This window comes from Haemaphysalis longicornis, unplaced genomic scaffold (assembly GCF_048455015.1).
Source record: "Haemaphysalis longicornis isolate Haplotype H1 unplaced genomic scaffold, Haemaphysalis longicornis Haplotype H1 scaffold_3, whole genome shotgun sequence".
In the NCBI taxonomy this organism is placed as follows: Eukaryota; Metazoa; Arthropoda; class Arachnida; order Ixodida; family Ixodidae; genus Haemaphysalis; species Haemaphysalis longicornis.
The window spans coordinates 140,797,483-140,818,824 of record NW_027526335.1 but is presented as its reverse complement, the minus strand read 5'-3'; positions in this window follow the sequence as shown (position 1 = coordinate 140,818,824).

Genomic DNA, 21,342 nt, shown 5'->3' with positions numbered 1-21,342 from the left:
GCACACACTGCACCGAGAGTCAGCTCGTTTTTAGAGCTCATACGCACTGCAGTGTCTAACTAATTTTCTTTCTTGTGTTTTCTTGTTTTTGTTTCTTTTTTTAAAATATGTGCCATAGAATTTCTGCCCGTATTTGCAGTTTGCGTTTTGTTGCGGTTGTGAGGTTACATTATATCTTATTGGCCTGCCTTTTCTTTTTGTTGTTGTTTTCACACCATGTTGTATTGCCCCCCCTATGTAATACCCTCTTCTAGACGGCCTTAATAAATAAATAAATAATGTAGTGGTTTTTCTAAAAAATCTGGTATTGAGAAAAGGCTTAAAATGGTAAAATGTGTTTGGTATAGGCCCTTTTGTGGTGCATTTTATTACGTCCATCCTGTCCTTGTCGGCGTGTTTTTCTTTCCCATTGGGCAATCCTCACATAAGCATCAGCTGCAGCATGTTCAGGTGCACTGCAGAACAGTCCACTCCATTCCACTGAACAATAATGCAGTCCACTGCATAATGATACCCACAGCTTACCACTGAGTATTTCATACTTCAGTCGTGGTATTAGATGCGAAGCATCTTATGATCATATGGTAGCGGCTATGTCCCTCCCTTGTCGTTATTTCGCCGTCCACACCCCCACTGCGCATGCTCGGCTTGCTGAACGCCCTGTAGTGTTTTACCATTTATTGGCGCCTGGAGCGACAGTGTTGCCGGTGTTTTCCTGGGCCGGCAAGAGACGAGCACGCTTCACGAGCCTTCGACGTTTCATCGTCATAGGCAGCAGCGTTTGTGGGGGAGTCTGGGCGGGCCGTGATTACAAGCAGCCCACAACCATTCGGGGAACGTGCATCGATCTCATCTTCAGAAACTTTAATGTTCCTCCACTGCAACAGCTCTTGACTATACATTTCACACAACTTAAGGCGGTCAAAATCAAAGCGTAACGCCAATTAAAGCTCGACGTCACCTATGTTGAATATGATGATGGAAATGCCCTAATAAAGACCACCTCAGACCGCATACAACGTCTCTCTCTCTCTCTTTGTGTCTCTCCACTCTAACAATCCCACAGCTCTCCCATGAAATTACACCATCTTCCCGTAGGAGAACCCTGAGTAGTAGGCGAAACAGCCATGGGGTCAACGCAACTTCCCATTTCGTAGTTCCGGTAAGTGAAAAGGGTAGAACTTACCATGGAAACTAAACGGTAAATATAACGGTAGCTACGTACCTCAACCTAACGGGAACGACGAACTGAAAGTTAATGGGCACTTGAATTGACCCCGTGGCTGCTTTGCATACCACTCAGGGTTCCCCTACCGGAAGATGGTGTAATTTGTTTGCCCTTAACATTCTTCTAGACCTATCACTTGTCCAGCTCCTGTCCATCAATTGTCCACCGGTTGCCGGTTCGTCTCATTACACGTATAGCCCACGTCCATTTTTTCTATATTTCAACATGATAAGTTCTACTCTAGTTTAGTATTTGTTCCAGGTAGCTCGCTTTTTGTATCTGAGTGGTATTCCTAACAATATTCGTTCTATGAGCTGTTGAGCAGACATATTCTTGCTTTATATTTCTTTAGTAAGGCACCAAGTGCCACCTCCCATTGTTTTAACCAGTAGTGTGCACTGGTTGTCGGTTTTTATTTTGACTGGCAGATCTAGCTTGCTTTTCAATATTTGGGGATGCTTGCCGTGTACTGCCCAGCCCCTACCTATTCTGCAGCGTTTTTCTCTTTAGTGTTTGGGTCAGCACTAACCATCTGTCCAACCTGGTCGAATATTTTTACATATTCTCGCGTGTCGTTTCCTCAGTTTGATTAAGTTTGAATCACGGTCTTGGTAGGCTTAATCTCTATTAGTTTAGATTGGTCCGTATGTTTGCTAGCCCATGGCAATGTATTTTTATTGTAGTCTTCAAGCATTCTTTGCATGTGTTGAGTAGACTCACTCAGCAAAGCTATGTCTTATGCAAACCTCAAAAGCCTCAAGTATTCCACGTTTGTTCTTAATCCTACGTTTTTCTAGTGAAGTTACTGAATACCACCCTCTTAGATACTGGAAATGGTTTAGGAGCAATGGTGTCTCCATTTTTACTCCCTGTCGGCTCGGAAAATTCTCGCTTTGCCTGTGTAGGGTTGTTTGGCCCGAGCATAGCCTAAATATGTCTTGTAGAAGTCCTAGGTATGTTTCCTCTTTTCCCCGTGTTATAGTGCTTCTAAACAGCTGCGCCGAGTACAAACCAAACACATTCTCTTAATCTATAAATGCCACGTAAAGTGTTTAGTGTACTGTACGGATTTTCGATAGCATGGTTGACGACAGTTGAATTCGATCCACCATAGTTGACACATTCATGCTGTTGCGTTTGAAAATTAGTTGCTTCGTTGTCTCTGTTTTCAGGTTCGCCCTGTTCAGTTGCTTTTTCCACAGCAGCTGTGGATTTATTGAGTGCCAGTGTCAGGTTGTTAATTAGCCCGTCTACACTGACCTCCATCTACTCGTTCAAAAGCGAGAGTTTGTTTTGGTGAGATAGTTTAAACTCCCGCAATCTGGCTCTCACTGATTTGAAGTGAGGTTTCTTTGTTTTCACAGGTTTTGTTGTTTATCTGCTAAGATTCAGTCTTAGCTTGTATCTCACCATCCTGTAATTACTGCTCCGAATCTTACTGCCACTTCCTCCCAGACAATGCTCAGCCTGTCACTAAGAATTAAGTCAATTTCGTTTTTGTTTGTACCATCCGGACTTTTACATGCATATTTTCTGTACTTTTGTTTGTATAAGAACGCGTTCGCTAACTTGTTATTTTTCTCAGGAAATCCCACCAGTGTATCACCTCGGCTGTTCCGATTGTCTGCTCCGAAGTTTTCCTCTGTTCTTAAATCCTTTTGCTTCTTAACGACCCTTCAGTTAAAGTCTCCCATCACGATTCGGAACAGATTTGTTGTCTTCTTCATTCCTGATTTGACGTCCTCATAGAAACTATCTAGGCCACCATCATCATAGCTGGTTGTTGGCGAATACGCCTGCAGCATGTTACATCTGCATTGCTTGTTTAGTTTGATCACGACAGCGCGACTCTTTTGTTAATGCTGAAAAATCCTTCCATGTTTCTGCTATTTCTCTGTGCATACAAAAGCTCACACCGTTTTCTCAGGGTTCACTGCAGCACAAAATCCTCCCGCTAGTGAGCTCCATAATGACCCTTTCTATCCATCAAACTTCTAAGAACAATATATATCCCAAATATAGTCACAGAGGTTCTCAGTAATACGGTACGCTTTCCTTGGTTGACATAATGTGGGCGTTGGACTTTGCCATGACCAAGATCCAATGTCATCCTGTCCGTACGGAGAGATTCTTAGCACCCTCTTCTGTATAGCTCTTCTGACAGCCGCCTTTTCTAGGTGCTCTAGATATGCTTGGAACTGATGTTCAAGCTATCGTCTGGTTAGTCAAGGGAGTTGGGGCCCATGTACTCCACCATGGTGGCCAGATCCTCTTGTGGTGAAGGAGCACTGTTTTTGTCTCTAAAGGCCTTCCCGACATGGCTAAACCTATCTAGTGTAGCCCTTTATATTTCCTGGATGGTGTCCACTACCGTTGCGGGCAACACTCCATACCTTCATAGGTTGGCAGCACACAGCCAGAAGAGAAACAGTGATGGAACGAGAGACGTTTCAGCCGAAGACGTTGTTGCGGGCGCTTGTAGTTATACGGAGTATTTGTGGTTGGTTTTGGTTTTTGACACGTGCTGTTCTGCACAACTAAGCTGACACGCTAGTTCCCTGATAACATCGACTGACGTCTGGCCTTTCGAAAGGTAATCTACTGATATGCCAGTGTATAGATCTTCGGACAAATGGCTAGTTCGAAGGTCAGCTGGCTAAAGAGAAGCTGGTGAAGAGATGCTAAGGTTCTCAGCTGATGTTCAGCAAGCTAGTTTGAGGCTCAGCCCGCTGAGCTCCATAAAGCCTGCCCGATATGAAAGGAAGGTTTCGGAACGTACGGTTAATGCTTATATTTCGGAATTTGGCTCTAACTCTACCAACAATGTGTCTAGCGAGCTGATTTAACTTGTCAATCTACCGGAACTGCTACCCAGTAATGCGAATATAGCCTTTAAGATGTCACATTGTTAAGGAAGTTAGCCAGGTCGGTTTTGCTTGTCTTGTGACTTAGCGTGCGTGGTCGCTCCGGTACCACACACAAGAAAAAATTGATAACTGTGAAGCTGCTATTAAAAAAAATTACATGTTATTGAACAAAATATAAAAACACACCTCGCAGAAGTCCTGACAAGAATGTGAAAACTGCCGCAGCTCTATCGAAACGAGTCCGCTAGGAAAAGCAGTTTTAGATGTTACGGGGACGGTTTGGTTCTATTGCTTCTTTTGGCTGTAATTTTTACTACAAATCCACCTACTGAACTGACTTAACCTGTCAAACTCGTAGAACAGCAACCCGATGAGGCGGTCATGCATTTGAAGGAATCATCTTGTCGTGGAAGTTACCAAGGTCGGGGAAGTTACTATATTACCGTGCGTGTTACTCAGGGCTCGCGCCGGCCCCTGCGCTGAAGAAAAAGAAAATGTTTAAAACTGTAACACTATTGCTGCAACAAAGTTCAAATTTAGCACAAAAAGGCAGATGACCCAGAATAGATCAGGCAAATGGTAAATGCCCGAGAGCCATGTATTCTGAACCCACGCATAGTACAAAAAAATAGGCTTAATGCGTGATTTACAAGCCGCTTTTCGAGTTTATAGAAACTCCGGCAGCCCTTCTTTTAACCCTGTTACTGGTGATAACGAGTTCGGCCTATTATTTAAACTGGACATTGAATATCTAATAAACATTGTATCCATTGAACCGTTAGGCTGCCTCGCACATTAGTTAAATGTAGTGGGTGCAGTACATCTGCCAAGCCATTTTAAATGCAGAGCATTCCTTTATTCACGATGTCACCCGGCGTTGGCGTGCCTCGGCGTCCGCAACAGCCGTTCCAGGTGCGCCATCTTCCCCAATCCTCCTCTCCCGCATCACGATACCCTCCTCGCTCTCAACAACCGGTCCGCACCCTTCCCCCTACACTATATAAAAAAAATAATACTTACCGGCGCCTGTTTTCGATCCCACGACCCAGCGGGTGGAACGCAAGCTACATGGCGCTCTACCCACTGCGCCACAAAGCTGACACAGAATGGAAGGCTACGAACGCACCTTATACCCTTGACTCATTCAAACAACGTCAAGAAGCTGCTGGTATAACGCATTTACTACCTGTGGGAGGAACGCGAGGTACATGGTGTTCTTCCCACTGCGCCACAAAACCGACACAGAATGAAAGGCTACGAACGCGCCTTATATCCTTGACTCATTCAAACTACGTCAAGAAGCTGCTGATACAACGCACACACTACCACCAACTTCCCAAACACTAAACTTTAACGCAGTAAACCCACCCCCTATGCAACGCATTTACTCGAGTCCCCCTCGCGGGGAGATTTGCCCTTTTTATTGATAAGCACTAAAGCGGCACACAGGCATTTAGGAGCTACTGAAATATGGCACATTATTCTTCCACGTTTCTGCTACTTTGGCAAAACTGAAACCAGCCAAGCCTTCTGCATGTTTTCCTGTGACCACCGGAAGCTCACCATAAAGGCAACTACCACAGGGGCCGACGTTTACAAAAGTGAACATCGGATACCTTCCCAAAGATTTTGCAAGCTGTTTCCTTTTCTCTGTTAAAAATCCTTCAAAAATACAGCACAGGAAACAAGCACTGGCTTTTATGTAGCTGGTATTCATTCAGTCCTATTACTTTTTACCGAGATTTATAGTTTTCAGCTAGAGTAAGTTTTCCAGGTTTCGCTGAAAGTAAAATGTAATGTTCTGGGTAACATCGTTCTGTAAGAAAACCAGTCTTAAAAATACCTCCGAGTAAAGTTCAGCCAGCAAGCAAAACAAAAGGCAGATCAACACGAGCAAAAGGGTGAAGTGAAGGGATTGTTGGTACATCGTTATGTTTGGAAACAGCGCGGAAGACGGGACAGAGCAAGTAATAGACCAAAATGACTTTCTTCAGGGCAGCGCCTGTGTCGCGTATTACTTGCTCAGTCCCGTCTTCTGCGCCGTTTTCAAACAACGCGAGCAACCACATAGAGAGATTGGGCAGAAAAGACCGGGCAATTTGAAAAAGCCCGCGAAGTACACTTTTCTATTCTCCCTTATAAGAAAACAAATAAATCAGCTAATGTGCGTTCATCAAAGGCCTTCCAAGTTCCTAACAGTTCCGGCCCCCTTCCTCTACCCATTCCGCTGCTGAGGACGACTGAACCGTAATGTCCAGAGAAACGTTAATACTGGTGTGTATGGAATACAGTTCAAGCTATGATAAACTCGAATAGTGAAAGCCGATTTTAGATGTCTCTAAAAAAAAGTGAAAAGAAAGTATTCACTGAACAAAAACAACATAGTCTATGAGTGCAATTTTGAATTTGACCTCCTCTTCGCCCCAGGCTCACTTCAATTACCAGCCACGAAGTTCCTCTGGTTTAGGTCACCGAAGCCGCAAATATCTGCACAAAATTTCCGTAGCAGTTGCGATACTTGCCCATGCTTAAGCTGAAAAGTTGTTTTATGCTCCTCGGCGATGTTCTTCAGATGTGGTACATCTCAGCAGAACATTAGTTAGTCTCCTTGTAATAGCTAAGATACGGGACCCCACCCCTCCCCCATTCTGAAGTAAGCATACAAAAATTAATTGTACATTTCGTTCGTTACAGGTCATAATAATGTATAGCTTTGTTTTTTTTTCCTTTTTTGGTTGTAGGTTTACTTTCTGAGACCGTTTTTTTATCTCTATTTACAGTTAGGCATCAGGTTAAAAAGTGACTGGAAAACGTTGTTCAATTGGCCGACACCTTTGTACAATGGCTGCTCTATTAGAGCCTTCTTCTTTACAGGCGAAAACCCGTAAGTGTGCTGTACCAATCTTCATCGTGGCCGTCATGTGCAATGTGTTGCGGTATATATTAATAATTTGCCGAAAACCTGACTGCCGTAACCTCCTCAGTCCCCGGGTACTTTTTGGGTACCACCGTTTCGAAGGCTACAGCTGCCCATGGCTTAAACTTCGCGCATTCAAACTTGTCGTTCCGCAAGGAGGAGACTTCTTTCACTAATTATTGACAGATTGCGCTTATGTTCAGCCATCTTCGAAGAGATACTGCACAAAACCCCAATATCTCAAGGGAAGTGCTGCTTCCAATTATGTGGTGGGAAGTCGAGGCAGATGCCTGAGGTCTGATCTTTGTCTATAATTGCTGACCCGCAACTACTTCCTTACGTTTCAGAGAAATTGAGAGCCAAAGTACCCAAATGGGCACCATGAAATTTTAATGGTATTGTTTCTTTTGTAACTAATTTGTATTTTTTTCTTTAGGCCCACACCCAGAGTACCAAAATGGGTACCATCCGATTTTGATACTTTATTTAATTTTCGGGGTTTGTAATGTTCTAGTGCTTGTAATGTTTTGGTATTTCTTAGGCGAGACCTCAGTTAAAACAGTATCTTGCAGGTTTTTTTTATTTGTACCTTATTGGGACAGAAGAGGTTAAACCCACAACATATTTGCATGAGTGCTGCTAAATATTTGGAAAATATTTTAAAACTTTCGGGTCTCCTGTCCATGTCGACATTGCCCTGATCTACTAGTATAAATCTGTCAGTTTGGCTGCCACAATCGTTTGTATACGGGTTTATGATGTTGGAGCGGTTTCATTGATCAGAAGATACATTCAAGCAACTACTCAGCACAATGTGATTTTCGGAGAACACACGTGTAAAATGTTTCTCATGGCAAACTTACCACACAGCTTAAACATATGTGAACCACATGAATTCGGCCATAAACATGGCAAAACATCTAGGCAATAAAAACGACCATATCTCTCTCCCTAATTTCAACGATTTCAGGCAATTTTACAAATTTTGTTTCTCACTGAGCATGTAAAGTAGGATATTCTAATTTTGCCACCGCATGCTGGTTTTTACTGGTGCATCTGCCGAAATAGGTTTTATTTCTTTTATTTCGGGCCACGTTGACATTCTTGAGTGTTCCCAATCGGAGGGAGTCTGCTTCGCCTCTAGATAATTTGTTAGGGGGTGTACTTTCTGTTAACCTTTTTTTTTATCACTGTTCACTGCTGAACGGTGAGTTCTTGTAGCGGCAGAGAATGTATAAATTGTTATTTATGCGCGGGGGTTCACATATTCATACAGGTTTAAAGGAAAGTATGATTTGCTGCGTTTTTATGGACCAACTTAGACGCCAGCTTTTCAACTTTCGAAAAAGGAATCCCAACCTCTTGGCGACGTGTATTGGATTGTGGTCTGCTTTTTGCTAATGCCGAAAAACCAATGCATGATTGTTATTGCAAGTGGCATATAAAGTATGCAAACAAGTGTTATGTGGTTATCTTGGCTGCAAAAGACAAACAAAACAAAACTCTTGCAAAAAAATAATTATGTGGGGTGCATAAGAGAGGGGGAGGTTTTTGCGCGCTTTTGGCAATCAACCCGGCCTTTATTAGGTAATTTTTGTACAGGGCCGGCCGCATTAACTCAGCGATACTTGTTTAATGCTGGTGTCGTGGCTTCGTGGAAGGCAGTTTGACAAAGGTGACTACGTGTGTTTAAAAGAGCACCTTCACAATCCGGTGTTTGAAAGTTGGTGGGAAATAACTACCCATGATGCAGATAGTAGTCTTTTTTTGCCCTGTTGAATATTGGATGCGGCTGACGCTTCATAGGGGTAGAGGAGAGCTGCATTCTGCACAACAATATCTTTTACGTTTTTTTACCAATGAGCCTATTTTTAATTAGCAACACATCTCGGTTATGCTTTTTGCCTATTTTGGCGCAATATTTGCCCCCTAGTACTCAACCCTATTAGACCGCTTACTTAGTCTCAAAATAGTTATAAAGACACTCAAGGCACCAGCGAACATTACAACTGTTCTCGTGACATTTCAGCACTCAATGTTCGAGGAAACAAATGTTATATATTCCAGAATTGATCATCTTCTGCACTGTTGGTTAATTATTCATTTTGCTGCAGACCTAGCTCCAATATAAGCCCCCTTTTGATGATTTTTCATTTCCCTCACCATGGATTGGAATCAATTCTATGCAACCGCCCACTGGTTTAGTGGAATCGACTGCACCCACAACACCAAATGCACAAGCACTAACGCAACAATTCTGTGATTGTGATTTCGAGTGCATGCACCTTATGTAGGACGTGTGTACCTAATCAATAACGAAAGGGAGATTTAGGTTCTTGGAATTTTAGTGACTTCTATTACGACCCCATATACAGTTTCTAGCGTCAGTGATGCTCATCCATTGATCGGATATAACGTATTGGTTTTTATTATCTTTTATTTTACAGGAGTGGCGGATTAGGCGTTCGATATAACTGGAAATGGTTCCTCTACGTTCAAATCAATGATGGAAAATGTAATACTCGTTTCGGAGACGCAATCAAGACGGATGGCTGGAAAGAACACGGAAATATTAAGGTGGAAAAGAACACATACACTTCTATAGGTATTATTATTCAAGACACCCATTTCGGTGTAAGTAAGCTTACAATAATGAAGATATAACCACTAATGGGGGAAACTGTAAAAACTGTCTTGCATCCGCTCTTCGTGAGAGCTACAAGAATGGGTAGCATGATTTATTTGAATCCCATGGGGTGCATCGGTGTTGTGAAATAATGTTGCCAAATATCTTGCTTATTTTTTTGGAAAATGGTCCTAGCCTGTAGGCAATTATTACATATTTTCTAAAAAAAACTCGTCTAGCAAAACATAAACGGAGCAAACAAGGCAATACAATGATTGGAAGTGTAGCTTGTAAAGCAATGTGTCGATCAGAGAATGAATAAGACAGCAGGTGCAATGGGCAACACACCTGACCAAACCAGTGAGTTCAAACTCAACCAATTACATAATAGAACTGCCGATACGAACTGTTTAAAAAAATCTGGCAAAAAAACAGTTCGTTAAGACTTCACAATGCACCAGTATACTTCACTTATATCATAGGCAAGCAAGCATGAAGCTGGGATATCAAAGCACTGTTATAGGTGCCCGAACGTGGGACAGGTGGCGCTGCTGGCGCTGTTCAACAGCGGCACCCGCGGAAGGAAATCGCTAAAATGGTATGCACTTGCCCAAGCTCGAGCATTTGTAGAACGCGTTTTACGTGTTGTTTAAAAGTGGAACCACTCGTTACGGTGACGATGTTGGTCTGATGACACGCACAATTTTTTTCCAGAACAGGCGAGGCGCGTGTTATTTAGCTAATTACCTAATTTAGGTTAATTAATTAATTAGTAGTCATTGATTGGGGTTAAAGTCAAATTGATGTCAGTAGGGTATGTGAGGTGTCAAATTAAAGGTCTCAATGACGGGAATGACGTGGGACAAATTGAAAATTGCTTCCTGGTTACAGTCATGAGATAGTCACGTAAATCATAGATTGGGTTAAATGTCAAAATGATGCCACTAGGGCTTGGGAGGTATCAAATTAAAGGTATCGATGACGGGAATCACGTGGGACAAATTAAAAATTGCTCACTGGTTATAGTCTTGAGATTGTCACGTGAGTCTTAGGTTGGTGTAGAAGACAAAGAGATGACACCAGGGCTTGTGAGGTATCAAATTAACGGTCTCAAGAGGGGAATCAGAAGGGACAGATTTAAAATTGCCTAATGATTATAGTCATGACATAGTCACGTGAGTCATGAATTGAATTAAAAGTCAAAATGATGCCACTAGAACTTGTGAGGTATGAAAGGAAGGTCTCGATTAAGGGAATCACGTGGGAGAAATTAAAACTGCTTCCTGGTAATAGTCATGAGATATTCATGTGACTCATAGATTGGGTTGGCAGTGAAAGTGATGCCAGCAGGGCTTGTGAGGTATCAAAATAAAGGTCTTGATTAGTGGAATCATGGGGGACACATTAAAAATCGCTTCTTGGTTACAGTCATGAGATAGTCACGTGAGTCATAGATTCGGATAAAAGGCAAAGAGGGCTTGTGTGTAAACCAGGGCTTGTGAGTTATCAAATTGAAGGTCTCAAATAGGGGAATCGCATGGGACAAATAACAAATTGCTTACTGGTTATTGTCATGAGATAGTCACGTGAGTCAAAAATTGGGTTAAAAGTCAGATATGCCACCAGGGCTTGTGAGGTATCAAACTAAAGCGCTCGATGAGGGGAATCATCTCAAACAAAATAAAAACTGCTTTCTGTGTACAGTCATGAATAGTCACGTGAGTCATGAAAGGGATTGAAAGTCAAAGTGATGTCACTATGACTTATGAGGTATCAAATAAAATATCTCGATGAGGAAGAACCCCTGGGATAAATGAAAAGTCGCTTTCTGGTTACAGTTATGAGATAGTCACGTAAGTCGTAGATTTGGTTAAAAGTCAAATTGGTGGCACTAGGGCTCATGAGGTATCAAATTAAAGGTTTCAATGAGGGGAATTACGTGGGATAAAAAAATGCTTCCTGGTTATAGTCATGAGAAAATCAAGTGAGTCGTGGATTCGGGTAAAAGTGAAAGTGATGCCACTAGGGATTGTGAGTTATCAAATTAAAGGCCTGAGCGATGGGATTCACATGGGAAAATAAACAAATTCTTTCTTGTTATAGCCATGAGATAGTGACGTGAGTCACAAATTAGGTTAAAAGTCAAAGTGGTGCCACTAGAACTTCTCAGGTATCAAATTGAAGTTCTCGATGACGGGAACCCCAAGGGACACATTAAAAATTGCTTACTGGTTATAGTCATGAGATAGTCACGTGAGTCATAGATTGGGTTAAAAGTCAGAGATTCCACGAGGGCTTGTCAGGTATCAAACTAAAGGTCTCGGAGAGGGGAATCATGCGGGAAAAATTAAAAATCGCTTCCTTGTCATAGTCATGAGATAGGTGAGTCTTGGATTCGGTTAAAAGTCAAAGTGGGGTATCAAATTATGGTATTAAGGTGAGGTATCAAATTAAAGGTCTCGATGGGGGGAATCACGTTGGACAACTTAAAAATCGCTTTCTGGTTTTAGTCATGCGATAGTCGCGTGAGTCATGAACTCGGTTGAAAGTGAAAGTGGTGCCACTAGGGCTTCATCATCATCGTCATCATCACCACCAGCCTATATCCGCCCACTGCAGGGCAAAAGCCTCTCCCATTATTCTCCAATTACCCCGGTCCTGTGCCAACTGTGACCAATGTATTCCCGTAAACCTCTTGATCTCATCTGCCCATCTAACTTTCTTCCGCCCCCTGCAACGCTTGCCTTCTTTGGGGATCCACTCTGTTACTCTTAATGACCAACGGTTATCTTGCCTTCGCATTACAGGCACTGCCCACGTCCATTTCTTCTTCATAATCTCTACTAATATGTCCTTAACACGCGTTTGTTCCCTGACCCACTCCGCCCTCTTCTTGTCCCTTAATGTTACACCTATCATTTTCCGCTCCATTGCCCGCTGAGTCGTTCTCAATATAAGTTGAACCCTCTTAGTGAGCCTTCAAGTTTCTGCCCCGTAGGTGAGTACTGGTGAGATGCAGCTGTCATACACTTTCTTCTTCAGCGACAATGGTAGGCTACTATTCATTATCTGATTGAGAATGCCTGCCATATGCACCCCACCCCATTCTGCTGCTTCTAATTATATCTGCCTCATGGTTGGGATCTGGGGTCACAACTTGGCCTAAGTAGATATATTCGCTTACCACTTCCACTTCCTCGCCACCTATCTCAAACTGCTGTGCTGTGCCGAGGTTATTGATCATTACATTAGTTTTCTGCATAATAATTTTCAGGCCCACCGTTCTACTCTGTTCGTCCAGTGCAGAAAGCATGCTTTGCAATTCGTCCCCCGAGTTACTTAGCAAGGAAACGTCATCAGCAATTCTGAGGTTACTGAGGTATTCTCCTTTAACCGTTACTCCCACTTGTTCCCAATCAACGTTCTGAATACTTCTTGTAAACATGCTGTGAATAACATTGGAGAGATTGTGTCTCCTTGTCTGACGCCCTTCCTTGTGGGTATTTTACCACTCTCCTTATGGAGGATGATGGTAGCTGTGGATGCATTGTAGATATCCTGTTGTATTCTTACATAAGGCTCATCTATCCCCTGGTTCCGTAATGCCTGAATGACTGCTAGGGTTTGGACCGAGTCAAATACTTTCTCATAATCTATGTCTCATAATCTATATGGGTTCAGTATACTCCGCGCACTTCTCTATCACCTGATTGATCGTGTGAATATGGTCCATTGTTGAATAACCTTTACGGAACCCTGCTTGTTCTTTGACTGAAATCTAAGGTTGCATAAATTCTGTTAGCGATTACCTTGGTAAGTAGCTTGTAGACGACAGACAGTAAGCTGATCGGCCTGTAATTTTTTACGTCCTGCATGTCACCTTTCTTATACATTAGGATGATGTTCCCGTTCTTCCAAGATTCCGGTACACTTGCGGTCATTAAGCATTGCGTATACAGGTTTGCCAGTTTTTCAAGTACAATTTCTCTGCCATCCTTCAAGAGGTCTGCTGTTATGTGATCCTCACCATGTGCTTTGCCCCCTTCATTTCTTTCAAAGCCTTCCTTACTTCTTCGGTCGTTACTGGTGGGATGTCTATCTCCTCTAAACTACTTTCTCGTTCGGCATTATCCTGGATGTCCCGGCTACTGCATAGATCCCTAAAGAGCTCCTCGTCCGCTCTGACTATTTTATTCCTATTTGTCATAACATTGCCTTGCTTATCTTTAAGTGCATACATTTCTTTTTTCCCCAAGCCAAGATGCCTCTTCACTGCTTTCAGGCTACCTAGGTTCTTTACAGCGTATTCGATCCTCTCCATATTATACTTCCGTAAGTCAGCCGTCTGCCACAGCTGACTGACGTGGCTGACTGTACGGCTGACAGCTGTCTGTCAGCTGTCAGCCGTATGCCACTAGGACTTGTGAGGTATCAACTTAAAGGTCTCGATGAGAAAAATGACGTGGGACAAATAAAAAGTTGCTTACTAGATATAGTCAACAGATAGTCACGTGATTCACAAATTAGGTTAAAGTAAAAGTGGTGCCAGTAGGGCTTGTGGGGCATCAAATTAAAGGTCTTGATGAGGGGAATCACGTGGGAGAAATTAAACGTGCTTCCCGGTTATAGTCATGATATAGTCACGTGAGCCACAAATTTGGTTAAAATTGAAAGTGATGCCACTAGGCTTGCGAGGTATCAAATTTAAAGTCTCATTGGATAACCACATGGGACAAATTAAAAATTGCTTCATAGTTATACTCATGAGATAGCCACGTGAGTAATAGGTTGAGGTAAATGTGGGTGTGGCGCCACTGTGGCTTGAGGGAGATCGAAATAAATATCCGGATAAGGGTAATCACATGGGAAAAAATATATTTGCTTACTGGCTAGTCATGAGATAGTCACGTAAGTCACGAATTCAGTTAAAAGTCAAATTGGTGCCACTAGGGATCGTGAGTTATCAAATTAAAGGTCTCGATTAGGGGAATCACGTTGGATAAATAAAAATTACTTCCTGGTTATACCCATGAGATAGTCACGTGAGTCATGGATTCGGTTAAAAGTCAAAGTGGTGCCACTAGGGCTTGTGAGGTATCAAATTAAAGGTCCCGATGAGGGGAATCACGTGGGTAACCTAAAATAGCTTCCTGGTTATAGACGTGAGATAGTCACGTGAGTAGTAGATTCAGTTAAAGTCAGTGATGCCACTAGGGCTTGTGGGGCAACAAATAGAGCTCTCAAGGACAGGATTCACGTGGAACAAATTAAAGGTTGCGTCCCCGTTATAGCCATGAGATAGTCACGTCAGTCATATATTGGGGTAAAAGTAAAGTGGTGCCACTAGGGCTTGTGTGGTATGAAATTAAACTTCTCGATTAGGGGAATCACGTAGAACAATATAAAAATTGTTCCTGTTTATAGTGATGAGATAGTCACGTGAGTCAGGAATTGGGTTATTAGTCAAAGTGGTGCCACTAAGCTGATGAGGTATCATATTAAAGATTTTGATGAGGAGAATCACTGGAATAAACTAAAAGTATCTTCCTGTTTATGGTCAATAAATAGTCACGTGAGTCATGGATTCGCTTAAAAGTGAAAGTGGTGCCACTAGGGCTTTGAGGTATCAAATTGAAGGACGCATTGAGGGGAATCACGTGGGACAAATAAAAATTGCTTCATAGTCACGTGAGTCATGGGTTGGGTAAATGTGAGTGTGACGCCACTGGGGCTTGGGCGAGATCAACTAAAGTTCTCGCTAGAATGTTTTCGTACAAACTATTTTTTGAAAAGATAACACAGGAATATTTTTAAATAAAATGAGAAAAATCACCAGTTCAGGTTACATCACTAGACATAACAAGCCGACAGAAGTTCGCGAAAAATTTGTATTAGGGTAGAGCACACATTGTGGAGGCGATTTTCTCTCTACCTAGTACTTGTTTTCCTTTCTTTATTTTAAAAACAACATGAACCGGAAATATGTTTGCTGACAGTTTTTAGAAAACATATTTTTTTGGTTCATTAGTTACCTTCTTCATTGTTGAGGCGCCACTGCTGTCGAGACCACTCAGTTCGCCGCTGAATGATCTGCCGAACCTCGGTTCACCGCTACATATCATTCACCTCAAATGTCCTTCGGTGTTGTCATGTAGCGCTGAAATATTGACATTTAAAGCAAATGTCATTAGCTCGAAAGGTATTTTGATCTGCCGTCTGAGAGTTGTATAACAAATGCTACTCAGTTTCGATCGTAATTCATATTATCGCTTAAAAAATAAAATAATAATGATAAGGTGAAGCATTTCTATGGCAGCCGCTTGTGTACCCAAGGTAATGCGGCCTTCGCAGAACACTCCGTGCTAATACGTGGCTTGCACAACGTTCATGCTGGCCGCTTGCATAATGTAGTTAGCCCAAGCCGGGCGCGACGGTGAAGTAACACAACGGCGAGGAGGGAGCACAGTAAGAACTTCACATGGGTTGCTCTCAGCCTACCCCGGAAAATATTTGTACGGGGTTCTTTGTAAATACTTGCTGATTTTTCTGAGCCACTGCAAAAAACGTTAGTCGGATTGGGACATATATACTTGAACAGTCGAATGAAGTGAGCCTCAAAACTAAGCTAACTGAGGAGGTACAAGATGTCTAGTGGAGTTGCAGAAGAACGATCATTACAATGATAATTATAGACACTTCTTTGTCGACGCCTCGAATTCATACCGTATTGGAATGAAAGTGGGCGGATGAGTATTAATGTTCTGGAACCACACAAGCGGCAAAAATGAATCTATTACCTTAAGTGTAAATAGGGTCCCATAAGCCCGCTCTATATGGTGCGAACTTACAAGCGAATTCGCCGCTGTGCCACCGCTAGGGCGGCAATATGTCGGTTTGCTGTACAAGCTAAAACAATCCAAGCGATCGATATTCGATGCTGCCGAAGCTACAAAATTGCTTCCACAGGTTCAGAGGCGCAGTTGGAGAAGAGTAAGCGAGAAGCGACTTAAGGAGAACCAAAGGGAGAATGGGCTCAAAATTCAAGAACAAGTGAACGCTCCTAAGATGGCGTTACCGGTTGAACGAAAAAGGTGGTCAAAGCGTCTCCTAAACTTTCCTTATTTTCATGGTGGAATAGGCTACAAATGGTGGCGCCAGTATTCAGATAGTTGTGAATAGTTGTACCGAGATGACACAAACAGTTATCTGTATATTGGGATACCTGCATGTCGATTTATTCATTGCCTTTTTACGGAGCAGAAAAAATATAGTGCTGTCCCGTTAAAAGAGTAGCACTGCGAAATGTCTTGCTGGGCGCATCATGGCGCTGTTGCGCCACGCATTCCCTAAGAAAAGAGTGAAGTCGCCGCGAGTATTCTTGGTGACAGCCATCCTGGTGACAGTCATCACCACTCAGCGTGTAGAGCTTCTTCTGTTCCCATTCAGAAAAGGGGCAGAAAGTCCCAGGAAAATTGAATATGCACAAAATATTTTCTTAGAATAGGGGAGCTGTAAGAAAGCACAACATGAGCAAGTCTGCTCGCGCCGAGCTTAAAAAAGGTGTTTTCTTTGAACGACTCATGGCCGACTTTGGATTTTGGGATGCAGGGATCTTGTGCAGATATGGAATTGTCGCTTTCACTACCAGCGCGAACACCCACTCTTAGCACAATTTTCAACACCCCATCAACCCCTTTCTCGCATGTGGAACCGGCACCACCATGGCTCTGCTGCTCACGAAATTGCTGTTCTTGACGCAGGTTCTCGGCTGCTTAGTCTGCTCTTGCCCGAGGGGCGAAAAAATTGATAGTGTTTTAGGACGCTCGTGTTTCGTCGATGGATCCCCTGGCTCATCTCCGCCTGCGTCCCCTGCTGGCGCTTCGACCGCTGAAATGTGCAGTGCCGCTGATTTTGGGCGGTGCCCACTACCAGACGGCGTGCCAGGGAGCGATAGTGGGCACCACTTTGAACTACAAAAGCAGCTCTTCTGCAGTCAAGCTGTGGGAGTGGAGCCAGCGCTACCATGGCGCTGCCGCTCACGAAATTGCTGTTCTTGACGCAGGTTCTTGGCTGCTTAGTCTGCTCTTGCCCGAGGGGCGAAGAAATTGATAGCGTTTTAAGACGCTCGTCTTTCGTCGATGGATCCCTTGGCTCATCTGCTCCTGCGTCCCCTGCTGGCGCTTCGACCGCTGAAATGTGCAGTGCCGCTGATTTTGGACGGTGCCCACTACCAGGCGGCGTGCCAGGGAGCGATAGTGGCCACTATATTGGACTACAAAAGCAGCTGTTCTGCAGTCAAACTCTAGGGAGAGGAGCCGGCGCTACCATGGCGCTGCCGCTCATGAAATTGCTGTTCTTGACGCAGGTTAGTTGAGCAGATTTCAGAAATGTTTCGATAGTTTTTATTTTCCGGTTCCACCCCCTACTCTTTTCATGAGTGTTTGTTCCCATTCAAAGTGCAGGGTACCCACTTACCATAGGCGTTGTCGGTTTTTTCTATTGCGCCGTGTGCATTTTAGTTACTGTTGTTGATGTTATGCGGCTACATTGAATTAAATCCCGACCCTATTGAAGCATTGCTTAAGGAACTTCTGAACGAACAAAAGGAAGTCAAGAGTACACTTTCAGCTATCGTGCAATGCCAGGCAGAAACCAAAGCGGCCTTATCTGAGCGGAAGAATCAAATGACTCAAATAGAAAGTAGAATTTCGAAGATTGAAGAGCTACCATGTATCATTCATGAAACTAAGAAAAAAATGTGAAGCTCAAGAGGAAACAGTGAAGGCGTTGATTTCGAAGGTGGACGACCTCGAGAATCACGGGCCGAGGTGTAATTTCGTTTTCTATGGTACTGAAGATAATGACGATCGGGAAAATAACGTCACAAGTGAAAAGTTAGTGCTTGACCTCTGTACCTCCGTTCTCGGGGTTCGCCAAGTGGCTGTAGAAAGGGTTTACCTAGTGTCACTAGATAAGGTATAAGAGTAGCGGCACTCAGTACCGAATCGGAAAATTTGATTCCGAGAAACCCCAGCCTATCATTGATAATTTTGCAACTTACAAAAATAGGCAGAGTGCGCTATTGTCGGCAAAGAATCTGAAAGGCTCCGCAATTGGTTTATCTGAAGATATTTCTCACGCACTCAGAAGGAAAAGTAAACTGCTGTGGGAATACGCCAAACCCCACAGCAACGAGACGGATAAGGGCTACTTAGGTAAGGATACATTGTATTTGAACAAAGTAAAGTATATATATGATGAAACTTACGGTGAGGTTGTCTGGGCGCATTGACGGATACGATCCGAACGCCCTACTGTCATTTTTTGATAGGTAACTGCCGCAGTATTATAAACAAAAAGCATGATTTCCGTTCCTTACTTGACATGACAAAGCCGTCGGGAGTTCTTGGATCCGAATCTTGTTTGGACGACAGCATAAGTGATTCCGAAGTTTTTCCCGCGGAATATGCGTCTTACCGTAAAGACCGAGATCGACACGGTGGCGGCGTTATTATGCTTGTTCACCATAAGGTTAGCTCTCGTTAAATTGACATAGAGACAGGAACTTGCGAAGCTATATGGCCTCAGCCTAAATTTGAAAACGGGAAAGTTTTACGGGTGTGTTTCTTCTACAGGCCACCAGAGAGTCGGGATAAGTCCTGTCTGAACTCTGTGAACAAATAATAGCAATAATGCGGATAATCTAGTACTACGTGGAGATTTTACCCTACCTAATATTAGATGGGAACAACCTGAGCCCACTCAAACAGGCTACTGCGCGTCTAGTAAGGAAATAATTAATATACCTGGTATGTTTACACTGTCTAAGTTAGTGCGGCAAAGTACACGAGGGAACAATGTTCTAGATCTTTTTTTCACCAATATGCCCGAGGCAACGGGTACCCCGGTTGTTCTACCAGGCATTAGTGATCATGACGCAATTTTGTGCACAATGCGTCTAGATTATGCTAGCATAGTTGTTACCCCTCCTAGACGCATATACAGCTATAAAAAGCGCGTGTAGCAGCAATATTAGAATCACTAGAAGCATACTACGATGTATTCGAAACATTATCCGAATCACTGAGTCTGTAGGAACTGTGAGATGTATTTAAAGATAAGTTATTTTGCCTGCGTAATCGGCATGTACCTTAATGGGGTATGACTTCACGAAAAAGCAAAATTAAGCCGTGGGTCTCAAAGGCAGTGCGGATAGCCGCAGATAAAAGGCGTCGGGCTTATGCAGTTGTTAAAAAGAAACCGTCCCTTGCAGCATCTGAACGCTTACGTCGCACAACTAATGCAATGAAAGCAGTTGTTAAGCAGGCAAAGACTTCATTTTTCGCATCTTTCCACTTGCGTTTCAAGGACCGACCAAACGAGCTGTGGAAATTCATCAAACAAAGCAGAAATGACCAGGTATCTGTTCCGCCCCTTGAAGTTGACGGAAATATTGTTGAGGACCCTGTTTCAAAAGCCCAACATTTTAACCTTTACTTTTCGTCGGTGTTTTCAAACTTTAATTATTGTAATCATCCGGTTTGTCCAGTTCCTTATGCTGCAGGCCTTATGAATGACGTTGTCTTTGACCAGTTGGGTATTCAACTTCTGCTCGAGGGCTTAAATGTAAATAGTGCCTCAGGGCTGGATAACCTTCCAACTGCTTTGCTTTCCATGTGGGTCCCATCAGTATCAAAATATCTGCCCATTATTTTTACAAAGCCACTTGAAGAAGGGGCGTGGCCACGCGATTGGAAGATGGCAAATGTAGCACCTATTCACAAGACTGGCCCAGATCGCTTCCATCAAATTATCAGCCGGTGTCGGTAACAAGCGTAGTTTGCAAAATGTTTGAGCTTGTTCTTTTCTCTGCTATCATCAATCACTTGAATGCTTTTTTTGTTAATTCCGGTGCAGCATGGCTTTCGCCACGGGTTCCCGTGTATAACTCAGCTTACAGAATTAGTACATGAATTTTCCTACACGCTGCAGAAAGGTTTATTCATTGATTGTGTGTCCCTTGATTTAAAAAAAAAGCCTTTGATGTTGTTCCTCATTCTCTGGTAATTGAAACGCTTTCCTGGTATAATAATAGTTGCACTGTAATTCATTGGATTAAGGAGTATCTGTGGAACAGAAACCAAAGAGTTGTCCTGGATGGCGAAAAATCCTAGGATATGGATGTTACTTCAGGGGTGCCTCAGGGCTCCGTCTTGGGCCCGTTGCTTTTTTTTATTTGTATGAATGATGTGTCTACCAGAATTACTTCGTCTATGCGACGCTTCGCTGATGATTCTGTTCTCTACAGGATTGTTAAAAATCAAGATGACTGTGAATTCTTGCAACAACACCTAAATAGGTTTTCCGAATGGTGCATGAAATGGGGTATGAGCATTAATTCCGACAAAACAGTTTGTATGCGTTTCACAAAGAAGAAAAATGCTCATTCCTATACCTATTTTCTTAACGCAAAACATATTTTCTTCGTAAATGAGCATAAATATCTCGGTATTTTTTCATTTCTAACCTTTCCTGGAGTCGTCAAATCAGATATGTCCGTTCCAGGGCATCCCGTGGTTTAGGGCTTTGGCGGCGTAACACCAAACATTTTCCGTTAGACACAAAGGCATTGTTATAGAAGACTTACTTCCGCCCATTTCTCGAATACGCGTGCACAGTCTAGGACCCTTGGACGGCCACAGAT